Genomic DNA, 27305 nt, shown 5'->3' on the forward strand with positions numbered 1-27305 from the left:
GTTCGGGGGTTTCCTTCCAACACCTTCACTCAGACTGCTAATTGGCCAGCCCATTAGAAAGAAATCGGCAGATTGTTGAAATCCTCAGGACTTTTTTCCTGCCTCAAGAGGAAGCAGCTTTGAAGCTTCACAAGAGCAGCAATCGGCTTCAAGCTTCATTTTTGTCAAATATGTCCCCACAGGGGAACTCTTCCACAGAGTATTGCCCTTTCAACAAATTTGCCCTTTCAAGAAATTAACGATGACTAAAAGCAGCATTTTCCCTATAACAAATCCAGTATTTTTTCACAATATCCAAAGTTTCTTATCAGGGACCACTACTTTAACCTTAGGATTATCGTGTTATTTTGGAGGTAGTTTTTGAGGTAAATATGTACTGGTTGTAAAAACATTTAGAGGTTTTTTTTGTGCAATTTAAGGATCCAGAAGTGCTTTTACAAGGCAGATAACACTTTAAATTTTCTTGCGTACACTATGTGACAACTTAGCTGGTAATTTTTCTGTTAGTGTGGTTTGGGGAAAAGTTCTTTGTTCCTCTCAGGATTTTCTGAGTATTGCTTATACTTTTACAGATAAGGGGACTGTGTAGGGAAGTACAAGTATGTGTGTGCTGCTTGTAAACACTTGCCTGACAACTTACCTGCTGACTGACTGGTTTCAGTACTACCTGCTGGCAGTTCAGACCTCTTCCTTGGCTGCAACTTGGATACTTATTCCAATCCCGCTTGCTTCTCCTGACCTACTTAAAATATAACATAATAAAGAGCCCTTGCTGTCACCATGGGCTTAGACAGTGCTTCAGTCATTAAGCAGTGAAACTCCAGTGGCCAACCATTGTTCCCAAGACCACGCACTTGCTTATGTCCCTTTCAGCTTTTTCAGTGTCTGATTCAAGCATGGCAGAACCATCTTCTTTGCATTTGGGAGATGCTTCTTGCTGTAACTGGGGAAAGAGAACGCTGGGCTGAAGTGTCATCTCCTAGTCAGTCTAGGAGGTTAATCTCAAATAAAAGTACTGTCCCTCAGGAAGGCTAGTACACTGAAAAACAGCAATGTCCTAAGGCATCCAATAAGAATCTCAATTTATTTCTTAGCTTATACTGGAAAATGAAGACCACAGGGTAAAACACATCACAACTCATCTTTAGTTTCAAAAGGATGTCACAGATACCTGCTGCATTTACATGGTCTTGGATATTATACACTGATCACTACACACAACCTAATGACAACAGAGTTGTCAACCTTCCAGTTTACTTCATGCAAGTTTGTTACCCATAACTTACAGACCATATATATGAAAATCTACAATGATCTGCTCCCTCTCAAAGTCTCAAATTCAACAGGTCTATTCCACAGCTGGAGAGCATACCTGGTTGAATACACATATTCCTTGGCAGTTTTTATTACCTTACACCCAAGACCTACCTCTGCCTGTAACAGCTACAGTACATCCTTCAAATACTTAGTACTGAACAGCAAAGGCCCACATTCAGACCTTAATGCCAAGCATGGTTTACCTATAAGGAAAATAGCCAAATCAATAACTATTTATGGCTTTAGGTCCTTCTCTGTATTTCAGGAGATAAAACTGATCATGCCTGCAAATATTTGCAACTTGTCGAATGTCATAATGTCTGCAGTAGCAAAACTGACTGCAGAAAGTACAGTTGTGTACACTTACCATAAATGTAGACATTAGAGTGTATCCACTGTTGCAGCATTACATTTGGGTTATCTGCCTGCAGTTAGCCCTCACCGGCCTGAATACCAGAGTCCTGGATTCATGTGTCGGATGCTGTCTCTTCTTCCATGACGTCAGGTCATCAGGGGTATAAAACATGCAGCCGACGCCATTACATCAGTTTTTCTTGCCCCAAATGTCAGGTGCCCCCATAATGGGAAGCAATTATATGTTGTTACACCTCCAAAAAAGCTCAAATACACCAAACAAGAAAGAAAGGTAGAGCCAAGAGAAGTCAGGGGGCTGGATGCAGGGTAATCAGGACTGCAACAGTGAATGCACTCGAACATCTACATTTATGTATGTGTACACAACTGTACTATGTTCTTCATGTTTCACTGTTGCAGTCATTACATTTGGGTAGATTCCTAAAGCTAAGGAAGGGAGGAGGACGTTAGCATTAGGACCAGCTATTAAGCCCTGCAATACTGCAGTGGCAAAACCAGCCCTGGATTTAGAAAAAAATAGGCATGTGGTAATGCTTGGTGAAGGTATGAACAGATCTCTAGGTAGCATCTTCTAGGATGTCTGTGGTAGGGACCTCTCTGAGAAAGGCTGTAGAGGTAGATGCAGCCCTGGTGGAATGTGACCTTATCCCCTGCGGGGTAGGTTTTCCATGGTGTTTACAGCAGAAATGGATGCAATGGGCTATCCATCTAGAAATGGTTTGCTTTGAAATGGCCTTCCCCTCTGCCCCTGCAGCAAAGCCAACTAGCAGCTGTTCAGACTTTGAGAGCCTTAGTTCTGTCCAAGTAAAATTTAAGTTGTCTGTGCATGTCCAAAAAGTGCAAAATTCATTCCCCTTTGTTTTGTGGATTAGTGAAAAAGGTAAGCAAATGAATGGACTGATTAAGGGTCACACTAGACACCACCTTGGGCATAAAGGAAGGATTGGTCTTGAGGGAAACCCTGTCTGCATGGAAGATAATAAAGGGCTCCACTGCCATGAGGGCCTGTAATTCAGACATTCTTCTTGCTGAAGTGAAGGCTAGAAGGAAGGCTGTTTTCCAAGAAAGGAATTTCAACTCTGCAGTTGCAGCTGGTTCAAATGGAGGGAGAGTGAGCTTTTCCAATACAAAGTTAAGGTCCCAGGCTAGAGTAAGGGCTCGCCTGGAGGGTCTTAAATTTTTCGCCCCTCTGAGGAATTGCTTTAGCAGGGGATGAGAGAAGAGGGGTGGTTCAGTATTATAATGTGCTGAAATTGCTGAGGCATGCATTTTAATTGATGAGAAGGATAGGCCCTTGTGGAGCATTTCTGTTAAGTACTGAAGAATATGAGGTAAACTGGGCACCGTAGTGCCCATACCCTGGGTCTGGCTCCAGGAACAGTATCTTTTCCACTTTTCAGCACAGGATTTTCTAGTACTAGGTCTCCTTGCTTCCAGAATGACCTCTACCACCTGCTTATTGAGGGATGCTATTGCAGAGCTCAAGGAATTAGCCAGGCTGCAAGGTTCAGGGTTTGAAGCTGAGGGTGCAAAATCTGGCCCGCCTGCTGGGACAGTAGGGAAGGTGTCTGAAGTAGGTGCCATTGATCCAGCAGTATCATGCTGCGCAAGAGGGGATACCAGTGCTGGCGAGGCCAGTCTGGTGCAATAAGAATTGTCCTTGGTTGTCCTGTTTGAGCTTTAGCAGAACCTTCGAGAGGAGAGACAGAGGGGGAAAGGCATAAACCGAGAGGCTTTCCCAGGTAAAGGATAGGGCATCCACTTTCCAAGCTTGGCTGTAGGGAGTCCTTGTGCAGAATTTGTCCAATTGGTAGTTCTGGGGGGAGGCAAACAAGTCTATCTCTGGAGTACCCATTTGTTATTCAAGAGGTTGAATATTTTTGGTTCCAGTTTCCATTCGTGTGGGTCCATGAGATTTCTGCTTAGGTTGTCTGCCAGTGAATTTAGCTTGCCTGGCAGAAATTGAGCTTGTAGGTGCACTTGGTAGCTCAAGGCTGTGTTCCACAGAGCCATGACTAGTCTGCAGAGAGGGTACGAGTGTGTTTCCCCCGCTTGTTTATGTACCACATTAGCTGTGGTGTTGCCTGTCTTTACCAATAATTGTCCTGGAAGGATGTGGTCCTTGAAGGCTGTCATGGAGTTCTGTACAGCTAACATCTCTTTTTGGTTGATATGCAGGTGAATCTGACTCGGATTCCATTTGCTCTGAATGCACTGCCCTGCCAAGTGAGCCCCCCATACATAGTCCGATGCATCTGTAGTCAGGGTTTGGGCGGCAGGGGGTAGATTGAAAGGGAGCCCCTTGTTGAGGTGGCAGGCCTCTGCCCACCAAAGGAACTCTGTCTTTATAGAAAGGAATGATAGGATTCATTGATTTCCAGGTCCCGAGAATGTTGACTCCATAGGCTTTTTAGATACCATTGTAGTTTTCTCATATGCAGTCTTGCATATGGAATTAGTAGAATGCAAGAGGAAATGAACCCCAGGGCTTGCAGAATTTTCCTTGCAGATAGCTGGGTCTTTATGGCCAGTAGTTTGAAGTAGGCTGTCAAATAAACTGGCATTAGGTAAGCCATCTGGGAAGTTGTGTTCAAGCTTGCTCCCAGGAATACAATCTGTTGGCTGGGTACTAGATGAGATTTCTTTTCATTTATGGTGCACACCAGCGAGGTTAGAAGTTTCTTTACAAATGCCAGATGTTTTAATAGCATGTCCTGGCTTTCTGCCTGAATCAGACAATCGTCCGGGTATGGGTATATTTGAATATTTCTCTGCCTGCAAAATGCAATGGCTGGAGCTAGACACTTTGTGAATACCCTGGGCGCAGTAGATAAGCCAAAGGGAAGTGCAGAGAACTGATAGTACATGGACCCTGCTCTGAAGCGTAGGTATTTCCTGCAAGATTCCCTTATTAGAATGTGCAGGTAAGCTTCCTTTAAGTCTAAGGTTGCCAACCAGGCATCTTTGCCTAATATAGGAAGCAGCTGTTGAAGTGTTAGCATTTTGAATTTTGGGATTACCAAAAAGGTGTTGAGAATAGAGAGGTCCGTGATAGGACGCCAGGATCTGTCTTTTCTGGGTACCAGGAAAAGTCTTGAGTAAAAACCATGTCCCCTTTCTTCTGCTGGGACAGGTTGAATAGCTCTGACACTTAGAAGAGAAAGAACCTGCTGTTGAGCCTCTGCCCGCTGATTTGGGGGTAGGTCTGGCCAACTGTTTGGGGTTGGTAAGGTGTGGAAGTAGAATTTGTATCCCTAGAAAACTATAATCTAAAACCCATTTGTCCTGGGTAACGAGTTCCCAGTTTTTTGCTTGCAGGGCGAGCTTTCCTCCTAAGGGAGCAGGCAGTTGAGCAGGGCTTGGAAGGGTTAAGTTAGTGTGACATTTTTCCATAGGGGGGTTTCTTACTACTACCAGCTTTGGAAGTGGGAACCCCCTACTGCTTAGGCCTGTGTGTAGCTGAGACTGTAACCTAGGTGGTCTGCTGTTCCTGGGTATGGACTGAGAAGGCCTGGAAGAGACTGGAAAGGAGCAATTCTTAGAAGGCCAATGCCTACTAAATCTGGGAGGCTGTACTTGCAGGAAATCTTTAACAGTTTGCATATATTTAGCTTTTTCCTCCATCTTTTTAAGGATGACTTCTGCGTTATTGCCAAACAGGTGGTCTTGGTTTAAGGGAGCATCCAGTAATTTAGCTTTAACATGATCTGGCAAGTTTTGCTCCTTAAGCCAAGCATGCCTTCTAAGTACAGACCCAGTGACAGCAGCCCTGCAAGATGCTTCTAAAGAGTCAAAACTACATTGCAAAGTATGTTTACCAACTTGTTCAGCAGAATGCATTAAATCCTGTAATTCTTTATGTTCAGCACAATCAGGAATCAACATCATTTTCTGTTTAAGCAGTCCCATAATATGCTGCTGATACTTTAACATATGAAACTGACAATTTAAGACCCTAACGGCCAAACTAGCAGAAGTGTATACCTTCTTACCCAATCTGTCCAAGGCCCTGGAATCTCTATCACAGGGGGTAGGGTTTTTGGCAGCAGTAGCCTTACTGCCCTTTGGTCCTTGGGAAATGGTCTCTGGATCCACAGTAGGATTCTTGAAGAACTTGTGAGAGTCAGGTACTCTGTAATACCTGTCAGGTTTTCTGGAAGCTGGAGGTAAAGTGTCTGGGGCCAGGCTAGATTCCAGGAAGGCATCATCTACAATGTCCAGAACAGGAGGGATAGCTAAAGGTCTGTGTTGAGGGAGGAGTAAGAATTCCCTAAGCCTCTTTTTGGAGTCAGAGTAATCCTGGCTTTCCCAGCTGAAACGCTCCCCAAGAGAGTGTGTAAGGTTTCACCAAAAGAAAAATATTCTGGAGGGGAAGCAGAGGGAATGGAATCCTCTACATCAGAGTCCTCATAGGTAGAGAAGGGCAAATCCTGGTCATCAGAAGAAACAAAAATTTCAGAATCCTGATCAGAAGAATTAGAAGGAAAATCAGTTCTAGGTCTCAGAGGGGGAAGGCTGTCTGCCCCTAATTAAAGTAATAAGGTCTTCAGCCATTCTAAGCATTTGTTTTTTAGGCATATGGGCCTGATCATGTGGTTTGGATGTCTGTTTTCTAGGCGTGAGTCGAGTTTTAGGCCTTGACGAAGAAGATGGCGTCGGTTTAAAATGCATATCTGTAGGCCTGAATACACCCTCAGAAGCAGATGCCTGCACAGTGGCTCCGGACCCATCCAAGGTAGAGACATCCGCAGATTCCATAGTCGAAGAAGCATCTCGCAGCATACCAGACTCCGAATGGGTCTCAGTAGAGGCCTGCAAATCTGAAGTAGCAGGTATCAGGGGCTGCTAACGCACCTCACTGAGTACCGGCGAACTGGTGACTAGCGTAACGGAAGCGTCGTCGGCAGATTTGGACTTATGCGGTCTGTCTCTGTCTTTATCCTTACTTTTTTTTGGAATATCGCATACCAAAGCCATTTCTGGATAGTTAAACAGAGTACCAAAATAATTTGCTGCGAAAATAAACCAAAGTCGAATAGTCTGGGGGTTGAATAAGGCACAAAACTGACAGTGAGGGACGTTGTGGTCTGGGCCTACGCAAGGAATGCAGTACGAATGAAAATCTTTATGAGGTATTTGCTTTGCACAGGTAAGACAATTATAAACTTTTACTAACATCTGTTAAGAGCAAGAAAAAGGATTCCCAATAGGGTACTTAGCTTTTTTCGAAGACTTCGGTTCTGAAACTCGAAAACTAAAATTTCAGGAGTCGGCTGACCGGCACTTAAGAACTGCTTCTGCTTCTGGCACCGCGTGGCAAAAAAGACTGATGTAATGGCATCGGCTGCATGTTTTATACCCCTGACGACCTGACGTCATGGAAGAAGAGACAGCATCCGACGCAGGAATCCAAGACTCTGATATTCAGGCCAGCTGAGGGCTAACTGCAGCAGTTAACCCAAATGCAATGACTGCAACAGTGAAACACAAAGAACATCAACAAGTGTGTTGCTGTACCTTTAAGAAGCATTTCCAATGACTGAACGTGTATACAAATAGCGAGCATGTGTTAGCTTCAGTACCATTTTAAGAGTACAGAGTGTGAACATCTGTGTGTATGAGAGCTAGTTGGTTTACAAGCTAAAGTTACTTAACCTCATTCATGATGTGTTTGTACATAATAAAGCTGCTTGAAGAGAACCCACAACTGTTCTTCTGTTTTATCCTGACTGGACGAGTGACATGGTGTCAGAACTGGGATTCCAGCAACTACTTTCCAGAGCCATGAGGTTCAGACTTATCGGTGAAGGCAAACTAAGTGAACATAGAAAAAAAAAGGGCCAGAAACAAGCCAAACTGAACAAATGCTTTATTTATTAAAGAAAAAAGAAGGGTACAAAATGCATTATAAAGCAGATGAATAGCACGGAAATGTTTATTAAGCAAATGAGAAGCATAAAAAAGCTCCTTAATCAGATGAGATTTTTGAAATTGTTATTCGATAAAACAAGCATCAGAAAAGTACATAAAGGGTTCAGAAATACCTCAGAATTGCAAATTGAGCATGTTTAAAGTTAAATAAGCATGTTTAGGATTCAAAGATGGCTGCCATTCTGTAAACACTGCTGACCTGCAGCTCCTCAATAAACCTGAGAAAAATCTGTAACCTGAGTCGATACCAAGAGGTTTGAACATCAAATTAAAGACAAAAAAGATGCATCTACACTTAATTAATCTATAACCAAAAAAAAAAAGCATTTCTCTATCAGGATGCCAAGTGATTAGCTAGCTCTGAAGAGAGAAATAAACAAAGGACTGTGTGCATTCTTCATTTTACCTGTCAGCTTGGGGAAAGGAAAATGTCACAAGAAGGAAAAAGCATGGAAACAACTACTACCAAAACAAAGCTGTCGGAATTACAGTCACCAGTAAAGGATGGGAGTGTGAAAAAGCAAAGAATTACTAGACAGCAGGAACAACAGAAACCAGAGACTAGATCTAAAACTGATCAGCCACTGAACATGGACGATATCAAACATGCTTTGTTGTCTATATAAGAAGCTTTAAAGGACTTGACTACTCAAATACAAACTTTTGGAGTTTCATGTAATCAGCTGCTACAGAGAATGGATAAAACAGAGGCTAGAATTTCAGAAATGGAGGACAAAACAGACTTGCTGGAGAAGAAAACAAAGATATATGATGTGGAGTTACAAGCCATGCAAAGCAAACTTACTGATTTAGAAGCAAGGCCTAGGAGAAATAATATTATTATTAGAGGGATCCCTGAAAACATTCAGTATGCAGAGCTAATACCAACTATAACACAAATACTTGAAGTTTTGTTAAATGATGCTGATGGAGTGAAACAAATTGTTATCGAAAGGGCACACAGAGCACTGAGAGAGGTACAAGCTTCTAATATGCCTAGACCTGTATATGCTAAGATATTGAACTTTCAAGATGTTAGCAAAATACTTTTTACTGCAAAAAAGAATGGTGGCTTTGTTATGTGGAAAAATAATAAAATATCTCTGGCTCAGGATTTACCATTACAAGTAAGGCAAGCTAGGCAGTCTATCTGCATACTGTAAATTTCTGATTGACAAGCAAATTAAATTCCAGATGAAATATCCTAATGTGCTTACATTTATGGTGGATGGGATTAAATACTCTGTTTCTACTAAAAACGAGGCAAAGAGAATGTTTCTGAAGGTTTTTAAAGTTTTACCTGCATCAGAGGGCTGAAAGAAACTAACGTTGAGACTGGCATGCTCCTGAGGTCAGATCCAGTATGTACTATACTTCGAGGGTTAGGTAATCCTTTGTTCCCTGCGTAAGTCGTTTAGGCCTCTGTAAAAGCAATAAAACTGTTTGTGATAATCCAAGGGTCTGCTGGCCATTTTCCGAACTTTTATGACCTCTACAAACTATTTTCGTTGAGTGGTAAACAGGAAATCTCTTGAATGCAGCTGAGAGTGTGGATTTCGATGTAACACTTCCTGTGGTCCGGCTGTGAAAGTGGTCCCCCATCACAAGTATTACTGAGGGTTTCCTGGTTTGAGAAGCTGAAAAGAACTGACATAATGTGTTAATGCTTTTTTTAACAAGTAAATAACATTAGAATGTGTACGTAAAGCACATAACATCTGTTTTTCCTGTTTCTTTTTCCTTATGCTTATAGTTTTAAACCAAATTATATTTTTACAATATCTGCAGTGGGTGCAAGGTATAGCACTGTATATATGAATATAAATAGTGGCTATTGGGTGGTGTTAATCAGACAACTAATGGTAATATAGTTGGGAACTAAAGCATGCAACTTCTAAACTTTGATAATTGAGTTGCAGGCACTGTGTATGGTACAGAATTATAATGTGGGATGCATTTACGTTTTTTTTTTTTTTTGTCTTTTTTTTTTCTCTCAATAAAAGTGGTATATAAATAATGATTGTAACAAAAGAGGTATTTGGGGTAAGTATAAGTAGCTAGTCAATATATTAAAATTTTTTTCTTTAAATGGTAATAATACTTTACAATCGAGATTTGCTTAATTAATAGTTGGAACATAAGCTGTAGAGCAATAGCAGTGTTTGTTAGGGAATGTTTAGTTTAGACTTTGTAGTAGCTAAGTTAGAATATATAGGTTGTAAGTTTAGGAAATGTTTTAAGTTTTATTACATGAAGCTTTTAAATATGTTTGTGTTTTTAACCTTGTTCATGTTTTTTCACATACAAGACCTATACAAGTCCTGGTCCAGGGGTAAAGTGGGTAGGCACTGGCTGGGGGCGGGATGTAGGAAATGCTTCCAGATTATGTTTAGTATGCAGTTAATACATATCCATTGGACAATTTCCCTCTTATACTATTATTGGATAATTAGACCTGTCAATGTGGGAATTAGACTCATGGAACGTTAAAGGGCTCCAGAACTTGAAGAAGAGGAAGCTGTTACTACACATATTGCTACAGGACAAAACACTGTTTGCATTTTTACAAGAAACACACTTGTTAAATGATCAGTGGGGTGATATTAGGAAAAAGAACTGGATCAGAGCGGTGGTGGCATCAGAAGGTAAGACAAACAGTGCTGGAGTAGCCATAATTATTAAAACTCAATACAAAGACAAGATTTTAGACTCTAAAGTGGATCAAAATGGGCGATGGTGTTATGTTATTTTATCGGATAATGTGTTTGATAAACCTCTTCTACTTTTGAATATATATGCACCATGTAATGACCAACAAAGTTTCATAACATCATTATATCCAATCTTAACACAGTATGATGGTTATTATTTTATTGTGGGTGGGGATTGGAATACCTATCAAAATCCAAAGTTGGATAGGTCTTGTCCACAAAGAGCATTTAACAAGCAGGCCGGGATAGCATTAAATGACTTCAAGGAAGATTTTCAATTATATGGCCCCTGTTGTTATGCACATAATATTAATAATGCAAATAAGTATACCTTCTCTTCACCATGCCACAAAATGTGGTCTAGGATAGATTTTTTCTTGATATCCAAAGCATTAATTAATTTGGAACCAGTAGTGGTTATACATACTCGATATCTATCAGATCACTCAAAACTTTTGTTAAGGTTTTCTAAAGATGTAAAAGATACAAGAATGCATAGAGGTTACAATTGGTCACTTAATCCAAATCTGTTAAATAAAAAGGATATAATAGATGGGGAATTGTAAAATATCTGAAAGGTTTAACAGATAGGATGAAGCTTCAGGAACATACTCCTGATATTGAATGGGCAGCAGCTAAATCTCAAATTAGAGGATTTCTTTTGCAAAAAGCCTCATATTATAAGAAAAGGCAAAACAATGATATTCAAAAATTAGAAACAAAAGTGAAGCTACTTGAGAAAGAATTGATTCAGAATTTTAATGCTCAAACAGAGAAGGAAATGTTGAAATGTCAAAGGGATCTCTTCTTGCTGCATAATAGTAGAGTAACACTTCAGGAGCATAGGTGTTTAGTGAAATATGCCAATAATGTTCAAATACCGTCAAAAGCATTGGCAAGAATTATAAATCAATCGAAAACAACTGTACATATTTCGGAAATACAATCCAATGACACAGTGTATTCTAAAACTGAGGATATTATTGATATTTTTAAAAAACTCTATACCAAGGTTTATGAGGGTCAAATTGATAGGTCTATACATAAACAGAATAAAAGATTCTTGCAAAAAATTAATTTTCCAAAATTAGAAGAGAGTCTGCAAGGTGATCTGACTAAACCTATATCTCCAGAGGAAATACTATATGTAATTCAACATATGAAAGTGCATAAGTCACCAGGTCCTGATGGTTTGACAGTTGAATTTTATAAAGAGTTTGCTGATAGTTTTGGTAAAATATTGTCTCATGTATTTAACTACATAATCAGAAATAAAATTAGTGACCCTCACCTTAATGCGTCAAAAACAATCTTTATACATAAAGCTAATTCAGACCCCCAAAGCCCGGATAATTACAGGCCAATAGCATTAATAAATGTGGATATGAAAATTCTAACTACCATTATAGCATGTAGATTAAAAAAGATTATGATCCATTTAATTTCTAAGGAACAGGCTGGATTTATGGCAACTAGACAAACTAGTGATAACACACTTACACTACATAATATGATGATGTATGCTAAACAAAACAACTCTAATATTTATGTCCTTATAATAGATGCTCAGAAAGCATTTGATAGAGTGGATATAAACTTTTTGCTTGATGTGTTACCTTATTTTAATATGCCACAGGAATTTATTCAGATACTACAAATATTATATAGTAATCCGTATACTACGTTATATATTAATTGGAGTTATTCTAAAAGAATACAGATTAAAAATGGTACACGGCAGGGTTGCCCTTTGTCCCCCTTATTGTTTAACCTTTATTTAGAACCTCTATTTTTATATATTAAGCAAAATTTGTATCATAATGCACCAATACTTTATAGGAATAAATTATTAATGTTGACATTTGCTGATGATCTTATTATTTATTGTACAGCCCCAATTTCTGATAGTGAAAAGATATTAAATGTTATAAACAAATTTTCAGAAGTCTCTAATTACAAAATTAATTTGGAGAAAACTAGTCTTTTCCCGTTAAGAACCCCTAAACCTTTTTCATTAATGTCCCTGGTGGGGAAGATATCATGTAAAGAAAATATCAAATATTTGGGTATTAGCTTCTCTACGGATAATAAGGACTTTTATAGTAATAATATTAAATGAGTATGGGAACTAATAGTAGCTGATTGTGGCAGATGGAGGAATTTAAGACTACCGGTATTGGCAAAAGTATCAATAGTGAAAATGAATATATTACCACGAATGTTGTATATCTTTAGGTCTGCTCAAGTATCAATTTCAAAGACAGTTTTAAACAAATTCATAAAGATCTAGCTAAATTTATTTGGGAGCCGAAGAAAACTAGAATATCGTATGAGAAATTAATGACCCCGAAGAGTAGAGGAGGACTTGAGTTACCGAATTTTGAGGTGTACTATTTAATTGTGAATGCCAACAGGTGTTTAAGAATTGCTAATTACGAGGTAATTAGTACAAAGTGGATACCAACTTGGGTGGTCTTGAATTACAAGCATATTCTAGATCAGAACATAAATCCTAAAGCTTTACCCTTTTTGGATAAAACTAGTTTGATAAAGTATGGGATTATGGACCACTTAAAAACATGTGTGTCATCTTTGCAAAATTTATTCCAATCAGTAGACTTGATGCAATATATGATGTTTTTTCAGCCTTTCCATAGGAATCCCAATTTTAAACTAAATAATTAGTTGATTGATCTTAGTAAATTCCCATTAATAGTTAATTTGACTCTGATTGATGTTTTTAATAAAATTAATTTATCGGCTTCGCAAGTTAGACAGGAATTGAATCTTCCTAAGAGTTATATGGTTGTCATGAGACAAATCAGAGAACTTGCTCTGAGTCATTTTGAAAACTTTAAACCGGTAGCCGGAATTGTGGATAAATGCTCTGAATTGTGGCAGGCTCTCCAACAGGAGGTCAAATTTATAACAACAACAAATAAATTAATTAAAGATTTAAAATTCCAGGATAAAATTCTGTTGTCAGGGTATTGGGTTAACAAAATGACAGTAGCAGATAATCAGGTATTAAAAGCAATTGATTTAATAATAAAATCGGTCTCTTTTCAAAAGTTGATGTATACGCAGGTGATGATTTGGAATAATGCTTATTATACTCGTCTTATGTTACATAAATTTAATCTGAGGAATTCTCCAACCTGTCCATATTGCACAAATCAAACGGCGGATCTTCTTCATATGTTCTGGAGCTGCAAGTGTATATATAAACTTTGGAACTCTCTTAGAACACAGCTACAAAAGATGGATTATCAAAGTTCAACGTTATCATGGGAATTTATGATTCTACATGTTCCTCCAAGAGAGCTCTCTAGGTCACAAACTATAATATGTATGAATATTTTTTTGCTGATGAAGTTATATATAGCTACAAATTGGTTAGAACCAGATAAGACATCATGGGATAATTTCAAGCTTGTGGCTATAAAGATATATATTAGCACATAAATTACTCCTGAAGCAAAGTAACAAAAATATTAATAACCCGAAAATATGGGAAAAGGTTTTTAACATTATATTAGCATAATACTGTTATTAGGAATATATTAAAGTTTGGATGTATATGTGGAGGAAACAATGTTTTGAAAACATGTATGATATGTATGGATGCAAAGTACTTCTACAAATGTTTTGACTTTGTTTTTTCTTCCCTGGTGTTTTCTTTTTTGGAATAATGACGATTTTTATATGGAAGCATTTTGTGTAGATACTGTATATAGTTTTGATAGTAATAGTAGTGAATTATGTGTGTGATTTTATTGTATTTGGAAAATATATATCAATAAAAATTTATTATGGAAAAAAAATAAGCATGTTTATAGGTTCATAGGTTCATACTAGGCTATCTGCCCTAGGGCATTTATAAGCCTAGCCAGAGTATGTTTGGCTTTCGCCACCCATTTTAAATTAATTTTGCTATGCCCTTTTTCAAGGTTAGTATACTGTACCTCTGTCTAACAGTGACACAGAAGTGATACCCGGGGTAAACCTATGATCTCCCATCCACTCATCAAGATTCCTCTTGAAGAGAGTCAATGAGGGACTCTGCCTAACCTGGACTGGGATTTTATTCCATAGTGAAGGGAGCCTCTGGGTTATGAATCTGTCCCTCCAGCATGTCCTATTTATTTCAGTGCTGAGGTTCAAGTCTCTCGAGTGTGTAGCTCGATGGGATTTGAATTTTTTGAGGTGCAGCATGTCCCTTAATTCCGGGTTGGACATGGCCTTATACGTCAGGCACAGGTCACCTCTGAGCAGTCGGTATGCCACTGAGTAGAGCTGGAGTTTCTTTAACCGGGCAGCATATGGTATCTGTTTGAGCCCTTTGATCCTCTTGGTGAGGTACTTTTGGGGTCTTTCCAGTTGCTGCAGGTGTTTGGTAAGGTACATCCCAAAAGGGACATTGTACTCGATTATGGGCCTGATGAGGGATGAGTAAAGAGGCACGATGACCTCCCCTAATCTAGATGTGAATCCCTTCATGATTAGGTGGGCTATATAAAATGTTTTTCTAACCACTTTGGCCACGTGGTTGTCAAATGAGAGATTGCTATCAACTTGGGTCCCCAGGTCCCTAATGACTTCTTCTGTACTTAATGGATTACCACCTATGTGGTAATTTGTGGGCACTTTGTTTTTGCCAAAGGGATGACTATACACTTTTGGCATTTAGCTTGAGGCCATGGCTCTGGCACAAGTTGTCTGTTTCTATGAGGCCCTTTTGGAGGATGCTTGTGTCAGCTGGAGAGTCGATTATGGCACCCAGTTTGCAGTCATCTGCGAACTTGGTCAGCCACAGTCCTTCCGTGTTGGCCTGTACCTCCGAGAAATATATACCAAACAAGAGAGGTCCCAGGACTGAGCCTTGTGGGACGCTACTTGTAACTGGTTTGGAGTCTGACATGGCTCCAGCAATTCTAACCATGTGGGTTCTGTCCTTGAGCCAGTTTGCAACCCATCTAGTGACATAGGGGTTTATATTTAAGCTGGTGAGCTTATCTATAATGCCTGAGTGGGGTATTGTATCGAAGGCTTTTGCGAGGTCCAGATAGGCTGTGTGGACCACCACCTTCCCTTCGTCAATGGCCTTGGTGACTGTTTCAAAGAAGTCAACCAGGTTTAAGAGGCAGGATCTGCCCTTAACAAAGCCAAACTGGGTAGGATCCAGTGTCTGTAGGTCCCCAATATCTTTATTTATGAGGTCCATAATGATCCTTTCCATAGCTTTGCAGACCAAGCTAGTCAGGCTTATGGGGCGATAGTTTCCAGGGTCCATTGAGGCACCACCTTTGTGGAGAGGGACCACTGTTGCTGTACGCCACTCTTTGGGTACATATCCTGTAGTAAGGCTGAGATTGAACAGTAGTTTTATGTTTGGGTTTAGCTCTTCTTGGAGTTCATGTAGGGCAGCCTGGGACACCGTCTGGTCCCATTGATGCTGTGTTTTTGCTTTGGAGAGGCGGCTCCCACCTGAGCATCTGAGATGTCGGGGACAGCACCCTGCTGGGATAGATATTTGCCCTTTTGGTGGGGAGGGGGGGGGAGAAGTTTGCGCTGAACCTGTCAGCTAGGATGTTGGCAATGTCTGTGGGATCAGTGTATTTTTGTCATTTTGGACTAATTCTGAGCATATCTGTGAATTCCCACCCAGGTTCCTAACATAACTAAAAAAAGCCTTGTGATTATCTTTAGTGTCCTGTGCAAGTTTACTCTCGAAGCTGGCCATAGACGATTTTATGAGTGCCCTTAGTTTTTTGCTAATACTGATCAGAGATGCCTTCCCTTTTTGGGATTTTGCTCTATCTTGTAGTAGCTTCCTCCTTCTATTGTATAGTTTGTTTATGGCTGGGGTCCACCAGACAGGTCGTCTGCCTTTGGAGGATTGGGTCTTGGTTTTATTTGGGATTGCATGATCCATGCATTCCTGAAGGTGTTCATAGAATGCATTTATAAAGGATTCTGCGGTCTGGGCGTATTTTCCACAGGCCGGGGCTTTGAAGGATTCCACCTCGGTTTTGAGGAGTGTGAAATTTGCTTTAGAAGTTTTTCACTGTGGTTTTCTTGGCAGGGGGTGGGGTCGGGATGTGAATATCCAGTGAGATCAGTTTATGGTCTGATCTTACCAGTGAGGGATACACTTCTGGTCTGGAGCATAGAGTCCCCATGTTGGTGATGATCAGGTCCAGTATGTTTTCCCCTCTTGTGGGAGCGGTAACAAGTTGTTCCATAGCATTTGAGTTTATGAATTCTAGGAACCTTTGGGCAAGGGTGTTGGAGCTAGAGTAATGCTCCCAATCTATGTTTGGGTAGTTGAAGTCACCCAATATAATGGTGTTCGGAGAGACCTTCATATTTTCCAGTGTTCTCAGGAAGGCCGAGTGGGGTTCCTGGGTTTGGGAGGGTGGTCTGTAGCAGGCTATAAACTGGAAGGCAGTTTTACCCACTGTTAGTTGCACATGGATAGTCTCTGATGCTTCGTGCTTTGCCACCAACCTGGAGGTGTGGGTATCTTTGATGAATATCGATACTCCCCCTCCTTTTGTTTTTCGGTCCAAGTTTTGGGGCCGAAAAGCATGGTATGAGGTATAACCTGGTAGTGCTGGGGTGCTCTCGGGAGTCCTGAACCAGGTTTCTGTTACTGCACAGATATCGATGCTCTCCATGCTAAGGAGAGTTTCGAGTGCGTGCATCTTGAGGTTTAGACTTCTAGCGTTGAGTAGCATTACTCTTAGTTTCTTATCCCTTGTGATACCTATGGAGGTGGGTTTGTCTTTTAGAGTTAAAATGAGTACAGGAAAGTATAATGGGCATGAAAAGAGATTAAATGGGCAAAACAAATATAACAAAGGTCAAAACGTGCACATTAAGCTTAAAGTAAGGCAACTACATGTTCTGGCAAATTACTGCATTTTGCCAAAACTACTGTTTCGAGTTGATTAAAGCCTTGAATAGCATAACTAGAATTGTTCGAAGTATCTCTAAATTTGTAAAAGTGCTTACAGTGAATGTTCATTACTGTGCATTTACTCCTAAGAGTTTGTTGTGTGCAAAGTGCAATTATTAAGTGCAATCAAATACAGCCATTTTAAAAAGTTTCTTGTGCATGGGTGTGTCTATTCGCAGAGTGGCACCATTAGTGTTTCTTGCACTGTACAATTATTTGGCAAAGTACAGCCATTTTGGGGAAATTTCAGTGTGTTGTGTACTGTCTACTTCCAAAGTACAGTTACTTCAGTGTTTCTCACTCAGCTTCTTTTGCCCAGTTTATTCACAAAGTGTGATTTCAAAACAGTTTACTCACAAAGTACAGTTACTTCAAAATGTTTCTTGCTCTCAGCTTCTTCTGCCTAGTTTACTCACACAGTAGAGTTATTCGAAATGTTTCTTAAAATGATAAATGACTTTTACAGTAAAGTGATTTGAACAGAATTACAGTGCCCGGGAAACTTATTTCACAAAGTTCAGTTATAGAGAGGCTTGTGCTACTGGGCATAGTTATAAGTACTGGCATAAAATTTCAGGCATATGTGTAAGTGCATATGTTCGTGCATACTTGCAAAAGTCTTCACTGAGATATGTTGATATGGCAGATTTTTAAAACGATTAATGCTTTTATTTGATCATAATGTTGCAGAGAATTGGAAAATATTTGAGCAAGAGTATGATATTTATACAAGCAGCTTATTCCGATAAAGATGCACGCACCAGGGCATTCATTTTGCTAAACCTAGCATGGTCAGAGGCCACTGAAAGGAGAATGCATTTGTATATGCACCAGCAGTGTATGAAGGTGATGGGGAAGGGGAAAAACTCGTTGCATTGTTGTGCAGGCTGAATCAAGGGAAGACCCAGAGTGTTTGAAGCACAAATTCAGACAAAATGTGCAACCCCCAGACTGTTACATTAGAGAGGCATTTGTTTTACAAGAGAGATCAAAAGCAAGGAGAAACTTTTGTGGCTTACATTACAGACTTGAGAAACAAAGCTAAAACATGAAAGTTTGGTGATTTAAAATATGAGTTAATAAAGGACAGGTTTGTGTGTGGTATTAATAGTGCTGCTGTGAGAAAGATTTTGCTTTGCAACAGTGATTTAACATTGAGCAAAGCCATTCAGATTTGTCAGATCCATGAAGTTACAGAAAGGCATACAAATATGCTTGCAAGTGATAAGCGCATGGTTTCAGCAGGCACCAGAGCAAATGTAGACAGTATGCAACACGTGACTGGCAAAAGGAAGCCTAAACACATGGCAGCTGCAGCCCCTGCGGGAGTTGCAAGTAAAACCCGTAATCTTTCAGCAGGTTCTAAGACTAGTTCAGCTAAAGCAGCACGCTCAGTACAGAACAAAGATTGCTCAGTATAGTACAAGGGTGAATCAGCAAAACCCAAAAGAAAACTATTGTTAAATGTCGCAATTGTGGTGCCAGCCACGAGTCTAAAAGAGAAAACTGCATAGCATTTGGTCAGCAATGCTACAAATGTAAGAAATGGAATCATTTTATTTACTTATTTATTTACATTTGTTTACCGGGAAATTCCTAATGGATGCAGGTCCTTTTTCAGCGGATGCCCGGGGAGAAAAGCTCCACATCATGTACATGATAAATAGAGATACAAAGCTGCAGCAATAGTAAACATTACAGGTTGTTGGCTTTAATACAAGATATTGATTATCAACAGTATATATAGTAAACGTTGCAAGTTAAGATAGTTTCTTGTCGTTTATATCAGTAAGTTGTCAGACAAGATTTTAATGTATGTAAAGACAACTAGCTAAGTCGGACTGTGGTTAGTAGTGGCTGTAGTATAGTTGGGGTTGAGTCTAGGTAGGGGGTAAGGGTGGGGATGTTAGCCTGGATTAGAAGGACAAAGCCAGTGCAAATTTAAGTGGAATTTGAGTGATCTTGAAAAGGCTGCTGGAATGTAGAGTAGCTATAGAGGGTGGAAGTTTGTTTCAAAGTTTAGATATGGTACATGAAAATATGGCTCCTCCTGCTGAGTGTTTGGGTTTGATAACAGTGAGTTGATTTTTGTTGCTTGATCTTAGGGGCCTAGTGGAGTGATGGGTTTGAAGGGAAGGGATGTTAAGGGGGTAGTTAGGTTTATGAGCGAGGGTGAATTGATTAAAGTGAAGGAGTTGTGGGAGTTCATAGTTTCATAGTATAGTACTAGGCTATCTGCCCTGGGGCATTTGTAAGCCTAGCCATAGTGATGTGGCTTTTGCCACCCCATGAAATGGCACAAAAAATGTACAGAATAAATTTAGAATACTGTGCCTCTGTCTAGTAGTGACAGAATGAAGGTCCCCTTATATAATAGAACTAGTTTACTGTGCCCCTGTCTAGCAGTGACACAGATGTGACCCCTGGGGTAAACTTACGATCTCCCATCCACTCATCAAGATTTCTCTTGAAGAGAGTCAGTGAGGGGCTCTGCCTAATACGAACTGGGATCTTGTTCCAAAACATGGGAAGCCTCTGTGTTATGAATCTATCCCTCCAGCATGTCCTAGTCATACTTGTGCCGAGGTTTAAGTCTTTAGCTCTCGTGGTCCTGATGGATTTGGATTTTTTGAGGTGGAGCATGTCCATCAGATCCTGATTGGACATGGCCTTGTACGTCAGGCAGAGATCACCTCTGAGCAGGCGGTATGCTACTGAACAGAGCTGAAGTTTCCTTAGTCTGGCAGAATAAGACATATGTTGGAGACCCTTGATCCTCTTGGTGAGGTACTTTTGTGGTCTCTCTAGCTGTTGCAAATGCCGGGTGAGGTACATACCAAATCGGGCATTGTACTCAATCATGGGTCTGATGAGGGAGGAATATAGGGGTACAATGACATCCTTGGATCTGGATGTGAATCCCTTCATGATGAGGTGTGCAAGGTAGAATGCTTTTCTAACCACTTTGGCAACGTGGGTGTCAAATGAGAGGTCGCTGTCGACTTTGGTCCCTAGGTCTCTGATTACTTTTTCCGTACTCAGTGGGTTGCTGTCTATGTGATAATTTGTGGGTACTTTGTTTTTCCCAAAGGGGATGACTATACATTTTTTGGCATTTAGTTTAAGGCCGTGACTCCGGCACCAGCTGTTCATTTCTGTGAGGCCTTTTTGTAGGATGTGTGTGTCTGCTGGTGTATCGACTATGGTGCCTAGTTTGCAGTCATCTGCAAACTTTGTCAGCCACAGCCCTCCCATGTTTGCTTTAACATCTGAGAAAAAAATGCCGAACAAGAGGGGTCCCAGGACAGATCCCTGTGGGACACCACTTGTGACTGGCTGTGAGTCTAACATTGCTCCAGCGATTTTAACTTTATGGGTTCTGTCCTTTAGCCAGTTTGCAACCCATCTAGTGACATACGGGTTTACTTTTAAGCTGTTAAGCTTATCTATGATGCCTGAGTGGGGTATTGTGTCGAACGCCTTAGCCAAGTCCAGGTATGCTGTATGGACTGCTTTGCCCTCATCAATGGCTCTAGTGACTGTTTCGAAAAAGTCAACCAGATTTAGAAGGCAGGATCTGCCCTTTACAAAGCCGAACTGGGTGGGGTCAAGTGTCTGTAGGTCCCCTATGTCTCGGTTTATGAGTTCCATAATGATTCTTTCCATAGCTTTGCAGACCAGGCTGGTTAAGCTTATGGGGCGGTAGTTTCCAGGGTCTGTAGAGGCACCCCCCTTGTGGAGTGGGACCACTGCTGCTGTACGCCAGTGTTCAGGTACATATCCCGAAGTAAGGCTAAGGTTAAATAGCATTTTTATGTGTGGGTTTAGCTCCTCTTGGAGTTCACGTAACACGCAACCCGGGATACCGTCAGGTCCCATTGATGCTGTGTTTTTTGCTTTGTTTAGGGCGGTTCTCACTTTGACATCTGAGATGACAGGGAGATTACATTCAGCTGGGATAAGTATTTCTTCTTTTGGGGGTGAAGGAGGGGAGAAATATGCACCAAACCTGTCAGCCAGAATGTTGGCAATATCTGTGGGTTCAGTGTATTTTTTGTTGTTGTGAACCAACTCTGAGCATATCTGAGGGTTTTCGCCCAGGTTTCTAACATAGCTGAAGGCTTTGTGGTTATCTTTAGTGTTCTTAGCGATTTTTCTCTCAAAGTTGGCCTTGGATGTTTTTATGAGAGAATGTAGTTTTCTGCTAATGTTGATCAGAGATGTCTTCCCTTCATGGGATTTTGCTCTGACGTGCAGCAGCTTCCTTCTTTTGTTATACAATTTGTTTATGGCTGAGGTCCACCAGACAGGACGCTTACCTTTGGTGGAGAGGGACTTGGATTTGTTTGGGATTGCATGATCCATGCATTCTTGGAGATGTCCATAGAAAGCATTTGTGAAGGATTCGGCATTGTGGGATGTGGTATCCACTGGCACAGTGGGATTAAAGGATACCATCTCAGTCTTAAGAAGAGTGAAGTCTGCTTTTGAGAAGTTTTTCACTGTGGTCTTTTGTGCTGGGGGTGGAGGTGGGATATGTATACCCAGGGTGATTAGTTTGTGGTCAGATCTCACTAGTGAGGGGTATACTTCCGGTGTGGAGCATTTTGTCCCCATGTTTGTGATGATCAGGTCTAGTATATTATCTCCCTAGTGGGAGAGGTGACTAGTTGTTCCAGTGCATTTGAATTTATGAATTCCAGGAACCTTTGGGCTAGAATAATGTACCCAATCTATGTTTGGGTAGTTGAAGTATCCCAGTATGATGGTATTTTGTGATACATTCATATCCTCCAATGTCTTCAGGAAGGCTGAGTGGGGTTCCTGAGATTGGGAGGGTGGTCTGTAACATGCTACCAGTTGTATAGCAGTTTTGCCTATGGTTAGTTGTACCTCTATGGTCTCTGATGCTTCATGTGTTGCTACTAACCTGGAGGTGTGGGTGTCCTTGATGAATATGGACACTCCCCCTCCCTTTGTGGTTCGGCCCGGGTTTTGGGGCCGAAAAGCATGATACAAGGTATAGCCTGGTAGCGCTGGGGTGCTCTCAGGAGCCTTGAAAGTACAGTTTTGTACCTACCATAAATGTAGATGTCCGATAGATATGCAACTGCAGTCATAACATATGGGTTGTCCTGCCTCAGGCAGCCCTCGGTCGGCCGGATTCCAAAGTCTGGGTCCGATGTCGGCTGATGTCGCATTTCTCTCCGACGTCAGAGCGGCAGGAGTACATAAGCATCAGCCGACGCCATCTTCTTCAGTGTTTCTTGCCCCAGATGCCAGGTGCCCTCCAAGGAAGGCTGTAATCAATTTGGAAGACAAAAACAGGTTTCCAGACAAATACATAATAAACAGATACACCATAACAGATATCCCCAGCTAGGATAACAGGGAGAGAAGTGGACCCAAGGAATAGAGGGGAAGGAGGGAGGGAAAACCCGACTGCAGTTGCATATCTATTGGACATCTACATTTATGGTAGGTACAAAACTGTACTATGTCCTTCAAGAATGCAACTGCAGTCATAACATATGGGTAGAATATCATAGCTTAGCTGGGGGAGGTGGAATGATGGTGTAGCTATCAATCCCTGCAGGACTGCCGAAGCAAAGCCTGCTCTGGATCTGGAATATAAAGGGAGGTTGTAGTGTTTGGAGAATGTATGCATGGAGCTCCATGTAGCAGCTTCTAGAATGTCTTTTGTAGGCACCCCTCTTAAGAATGCTGTAGAGGTGGCTGTAGCTCTGGTACAGTGTGGTCTGACATTGGCTGGTACACTCTTTCCATGGAAGGAATAACAAAATCTGATGCAATGTCCAATCCATTTTGAGATCGTCTGTTTGGAAATTGCTTTTCCTTGTACTCCAGGGGCGTAAGCCACAAAAAGCTGATCAGACTTCCTATTGGCCTTGGTTCTGTCCAGGTAGTAGCAAAGTTGTCTGTGAATGTCCAAGGTATGCAACAGTCTTTCCCCTTTGTTCTCAGGATTGGGAAAGAAAGTAGGCAGGTGAATTGCTTGGTTTAAAGAAACCCTAGATACCACTTTTGGCAGAAAACTAGGGTTGGTTCGTAAGGAGACCCTGTCTCTATGAAAGGTTATGAACGGTGGTATTGCCATTAGGGCCTGTAATTCCGAGACCCTTCTTGCTGAGGTAATTGCCAACAGGAAAGCTGTCTTCCATGATAGAAATTGTAAGTCCACAGAAGCTGCTGGCTCAAAGGGGGGTAGAGTCAGTTTTTCTAGGACATAGTTGAGGTCCCAAGCTGGTACTGGGGCCTTTCTTGGTGGCTGTATATTCTTGATTCCCCTAAGAAATTGCCTTAACAAAGGATGTGAAAACACAGGTGGATCAGTGTTGTATCTAGCTGAAATAGCTGAAGCATGTATTTTTATAGAAGAATATGAGAGTCCATTCTGTAGCATATCTGCCAAGTATTCCAGGATGAGTGGGATGTTCAATAATGATGCATCATGACCCTTGCTGGTATTCCAAATGCTGAATCTCTTCCATTTTGCTGAATAAACCTTTCTGGTGGATGGTCTGCGGGCTTCTGTTAATATCCGCTGAACTTCCTTGGAGAGAGATAGATTGAGGCTATTCATGGAATCTCCCAAGCTGTTAGCTGGACCATCTGAATGTTGGGATGTACTGTCTTGAAGTTGTTCTGAGTCAAAAGATGGGGCCATTGAGGAAGGGCCCATTTTTTGTTGTGGCATATGCTCCGTAGTAGTGGGTACCAGTGTTGTCTTGGCCAGTCTGGAGCTATTAGGATCCCCTTTGGCTTCTCTGCTTTGATCTTTAGTAGTACTGTGGTCATCAGTGGCAGAGGTGGGAATGCATAGATTTTTAGGAAATTCCAGTTGAATGAGAGAGAATCTGTTTTCCATGCTTGTGGATGATATGTCCTTGAACAGAACCTTTGTAGATGATGATTGAGGTGGGAGGCAAATAGGTCTACTTCTGGCCTGCCCCATGTCGAGGTGAGTAGTATGAAGATTTCTGGATGTAACCTCCACTTGTGGGGGTCTAGGAAATTCCTGCTTAGGCTGTCCGCCAGCACATTGTCTTTGCCTGGAACAAACTGGGATTGCAACTGTATGTTTAAGCTCAGTGATTTTTCCCAAAGATTCATTGTCAGTCTGCAAAGGGGGTAAGAATGGGTGCCCCCCTGCTTGTTTATGTACCACATGACAGTGGTGTTGTCTGTCCGTATTAGCAGGTGGCCTTGCTGAAGCTGTTGTCGAAAGGCCTCGATGGCATGCATTACTGCCAGCATTTCTTTTTGGTTGATATGCAGATGTGTCTCCTTTGGAGACCATTGTCCTTGAATACATCTGCCCTCCATGTGCGCCCCCCATCCAAGGTCTGAGGCGTCTGTGGTCATTGTTTGTGTTATTTGAGGTTTTTTGAATGACATACCTGTGTTTGCCTGGCTTACCGAGGCCCACCATAGAAATTCCTTTTGTAGGCATGGAATGAGCAGTATGGTTGTCTCTAGATTGTTGCTGTGTTGAGACCATAAACATTTTAGGTACCATTGAAGCTTTCTCATGTGTAGTCTTGCTAATGGGACCAGGAGAATGCAGGATGCCATGTAACCCAGGGGCTGTAGGAATCTCCTTGCAGTCATCTGGGTGAGCTTTGCCAAACCTTTTAAATAATGAGTTAACTTCTTTTGCTTGTCTTCTGTCAGGTAAGCCATTTGAGAGGTTGTGTCTAGATTGGCTCCTAAGAAGGTTATTTGCTGGGATGGCTGAAGTCTTGACTTTTGGAAGTTGACTGTGTATCCCAGAGCTTGTAGCAATTGTATGACATAATCCAAGTTTTTTGTCAAAATCAGTTTGTTGTCCGCTTGTATGAGGCAGTCGTCCAGGTACGGGTAAATTTGGATCCCCTGGAGCCTGCAATGAGCAATTACTGAAGCCAGGCATTTTGTAAATACTCTGGGTGCAGTAGATAAGCCAAATGGCAATGCTGAGAATTGATAATGCTCTGGCCCTGCAAGAAATCTGAGGTATCTTCTGCAGCTGTGTCTGATAGGGACATGCAGGTATGCCTCCTTGAGGTCCAGAGTAATCAGCCAAGACCCCTTGCCCAGCATAGGAAGGAGTTGCTGTAAGGTCAGCATTTTGAACTTTGGTACTATGAGAAAAGTGTTTAATGCGGACAAATCCAGTATTGGTCTCCATTGAGTTTCTTTTCTTGGAACAAGGAACAGTCTTGAGTAAAACCCCTGGCCTTGTTCTTGTTGTGGAACTTTTTCTATTGCATTGATCTGAGCAAGCAGAGAAATTTGCTTGATAGCCTCTGCCCTCTGGTTTTGTGGTAGGTTTGGCATGCCTTGTTTCCTTGGTAAGGTATGAAAGTGGAACCTGTAGCCTTGGTCTATAATGTCCAAAATCCATTTGTCCTTTGTCAATCTGTGCCAATTGTCTGAAAACAGAGATAATTTTCCACCCAAGGGAGCTTCTGTTTGCTCTTTGGTCAGCGGAAGTAGAGGAAAGTCATTGGGATTGTCCTTGTGGGGCAGGAGAATCCCCTGTGTCACTTCTTTGGTTTGCTGGTTGCCATTGTCGTCCCCTGTAGGAACCCCTGTATTGTCCTCTTCCTCGGCCATGCCTGTTTTTGCCCCTTTGAAATCTTTCAGGATTAGGAAAGGACCAGTTTTTTGAAGGCCAATTCCTGCTGAATCTGGGTGGCTGAACCTGGAGGAAATCTTTGACTGTCTGAACTGACTTGGCTTTTTCCTCAATGGTCTTTAATACAGCTTTAGCATTAGCACCAAAAAGCGTGTTCTTTTCCAAGGGTGCATCAAGAAGTTTTGCCTTAACATGATCTGGTAGAGGTTGTTCTTTAAACCATGCATGTCTACGAATGACCGCCCCTGTCATAGCTGCCCTACATGAAGCTTCCAATGCATCATATCCACACTGAAGGAAGTGATTGCTAACTTGCTGAGTGTTATGTACAGCCTCCTGCAAAGACTTCCTATCTAAAGGTTCAGGAGAGGCCAAAGTTTTCTGTAAATCATCTAACAGGAAATCCTGATATTGAAACATATGAAAGAGACAATTGAGAGCTCTCATAGACAAAGTAGTGGAGGTGTAAACCTTCTTCCCCCATCTCTCTAATGACCTAGCTTCCCTGTTGGAAGGCAAAGGATTTTTGGAGGTGGTAGCTGAAACCCCTTTCGGCCCCTGTGAAATAGTTTCTAAATCAACAGCATGGGCCCTAAAGAAATGAGAATGTGTTTCTGGGACTCTATAGTATCTGTCCGGCTTGGCAGGAGCAGGAGGGAGAGTATCAGGGGTAACACTGGAGTCAGAGTATAGATCATCCAAAACATCAAGCACAGGAGGTATAGCTAAGGGCCTGTGTTGGGGCTTTTTAAGGAAGGTTCGAAGGCGCTTTCTGGAATCAGAATATTCCTGGCCTTGCCACTTAAAATGTTCCCTCATGGAATGCAGAACTTCCCCAAAAGAAATATCCTCAGGAGGGGAGGCCGAGGGGATGGAGTCCTCTGCATCTGAGTCCTTGTAGGTCTGGAAAGGCTCTTCCTGGCTATCGGAGTGAACAGAGTCCTCAGAATCTGCATCTGAAGGGAGAGGGTCAGTGGGCTCAACCCTGGGCCTCTTATCAGGAGGAGGCTGGGATCCTCTCTCAGGATGGGCCTGGGAAACTCTGATCATGGAGATTAAGTCTGCTGCCATAGTCATGATTTGTGTTTCAGGAGTAGGCTGAGGTAAGGCTTTAGCAGTAAGATGCTTGGTCTTGCTGGCTGCCTTAGCACGTGTGTAGGCCTTGATAGACATGGCCATGGGAGGCCTAGCAGCTCCACGTGCAGGAGTGACCTTATCCACAGCAATGGTCTCGGGCATTTCCTCGGTTTCAGTATCTGGAGGAAAATCAATAACTGGCGTCGGTGTGGTCTCTGGTATCAGAGGTATAGGTAATGCGGTGTCTTCGGTTCGGAGCGGTGAAATAACCGCCTCAGAGGGAACCGGGGCA

Source organism: Protopterus annectens, chromosome 2.part0 (genome assembly GCF_019279795.1).
Source record: "Protopterus annectens isolate FY-2018-M chromosome 2.part0, PAN1.0, whole genome shotgun sequence".
Taxonomy (NCBI): Eukaryota; Metazoa; Chordata; order Ceratodontiformes; family Protopteridae; genus Protopterus; species Protopterus annectens.